The 2,208-nt window shown below is 43.7% G+C and overlaps 1 pseudogene across 1 annotated transcript; it reads right to left on the minus strand.

Annotated features, from left to right (window-relative positions):
• Positions 1-701: 701 nt before the first annotated feature.
• On the minus strand, positions 702-1,864 carry LOC307108443 (TIP41-like protein; annotated as a pseudogene). The gene is made up of 2 exons: positions 1,568-1,864; positions 702-1,175 (listed from the first exon to the last, which is right to left on the minus strand). The product of its transcript is annotated as a TIP41-like protein (transcript).
• Between the last annotated feature and the right edge of the window lie 344 nt (positions 1,865-2,208).

The following is a 2,208-nucleotide window of genomic DNA, read 5'->3' on the forward strand; positions in this document are numbered from 1 at the left end:
GCCATACTATGGAGACCTGATGTACAGTATCATTCTTGGATCTCCTTTTATGAATGTGGATTTCATTTGCCTCTCTTGGATGGGATACCCTGCTTTCTGGGGATACTTTTTCTTTTTGGTGGAGTGTTTCTGCTAGTGCCTTACTTAAAGGTAGTATGGTAGGAACTTTTTCAGATCAGAAATATATTTATTCTACCTTAACAGTTGAGTGGTGATTTATTTGGGAGGGAATAGTGTTCTGGTTTAGTGTGTGTGTGTGTGTGTGTGTGTGTGTGTGTGTGTGTGTGAGTATGTGTACAGGAGGGTAGGCAAAAGTAGGTTTGTATTTGTGAGTATGTGAAAGTTTGTTCTTGTTTTATTATTTATTAATTATTATTTATTTGTATTACAACTGTTAACCTACTTTTGCCCACCCCTGTATACTCACACACACATATATGTGTATATATATTGTCCCTGTCAGCTCAAGGGATAATCTCTGTTTCCAGTGTTGTAAAATTTCTAAATGCTCTCATGTTCTTTCTTAGACACTGTCCTTTCTACCCATTATTCTGGGCCCTTCATGGCTACAGAAAATCTGCACATAGACAAGGCAATTAATTCTCGCAATAAAAAATACCCCTATCCACATAGCCAAGGTCTCCATCAGATTTCACGGTGAGTTTATGGTTCTTCACATTCTATGCCACAGGTGAATTTTCTTATGAGTCTGCGGGGTTATGATCAATTCTTTCTGGAAGTATTAGCTTTTCTCAAACTGCCTTCTTGATCAATAAATACTGTGATATTTCATTAGGTTCCATGAAGAGGGAAGGTGAAATATCCACTAAATTAGCAATTTTGCTCTCTTGTGTTGTATATTCTCATAACATATAGGTCTTGTTGGCCTTGTAGTAAAGTCTCCTGTCATTCATTCTGATAAGCACTCCATAAATTCTCCAGAAAAATGGCCAACAGCAGGAAAAAACTGGAAGGCATTATTCTAATTTTCACACTTAGGCTTGAAACTCCATGATCATGAAGTTCATCCTCAAACAGAATTTCAAAAATCTTAATCTGTTCTCTGGCTTTCCATTTCTCTGCATCTATATGACCTGTTGTAGTTACAACCTTTAACTTGAGTGATTCTCCAGGTAATGCTCCCTTATAATCTGTTGTATAGGTGTAATCATATCCTACATAATAAAAGCATAATATGCAAATCAACCGAACGGGAGAATGACTGGTTGGCGGGGGGGTGGGGATGGCCAGCTGGCAGCGCCAGGCCAGCCAAGGCGTGTGCCAGTGGGCAGAGGAAGGGGACGGAGATCGGGGGGCAGTGATGACCAGTGGTGGTGGAGGGGCGATCAGGGGGAGGCAGGGCTGGCTACTTGCTGGCCGGTGCCATCCCCTGGATTGCCCGCCTGTGGCCTCCCGCAGAGGTAGGCCACTGGTGGTGATGGTGGCAGCTGCAGCGGGCCTAAGCTGTCAGTTGGACATCCGCTGAGGGCTCCTGGACTGCGGGAGGCCGAGCTAAGGGACCCCCCCTTCCCCAGTGCATGAATTTTCGTGCACCAGATGTCTAGTGGTTTAATAACGTCTTTGGAGTGCCCACCCTCTGACCTGCTTTCCTGCCACTCTTCCACACAGGCCACTTTAAGCATTCTTGGTAGTTGTTTATACATCTTAAAGCATCTGTAGCATTGAACTCAATCCCAAGGTAAGAACCATGCTGGGTTCTTAAAAATGTTGTCTTCAAACATCATTTTGGGGACAGATGACATATGCAGTTCACCAGCGAACTTCTGCATGTCCGCTGACTTCACGATGTGGGTCTTAGCCACTGTCAGCTTCCAGGGCCTGAAGGAGAAGGCCGGTGGCTGCTCTGGAAGCTGTGGGTCACGTGGGTCAGGCGGGGCCTGTGTGGGCTGCAGGAACAGGCTGCAGTGGTAGCAGCGGTGGACACAGGTTCCCCTGCCTCGCTGCCTTAGTGGCCTTTTTCAGTATAGATACTTGTTCTGTAGATTTTCTCAAGTTATTTTGTTGATGATTTCTGTCTTTCATTTCTGGTAACATCTCTGAAATTCCTATTACCACAAATTCATAGGGGTTGTTTCTTTATTTTTATTTTGTTATATTTCTATCTTTGTCTTTTTGTTCCTTTTTCTGAGTGGTTTATTCTATGGAGTTTGGGAGTTCTGTTTTCTATTTTTAACCTCCAAGAGCCAT

Source organism: Cnephaeus nilssonii (genome assembly GCF_951640355.1).
Source record: "Cnephaeus nilssonii genome assembly, chromosome: 12".
NCBI lineage: Eukaryota > Metazoa > Chordata > Mammalia > Chiroptera > Vespertilionidae > Cnephaeus > Cnephaeus nilssonii.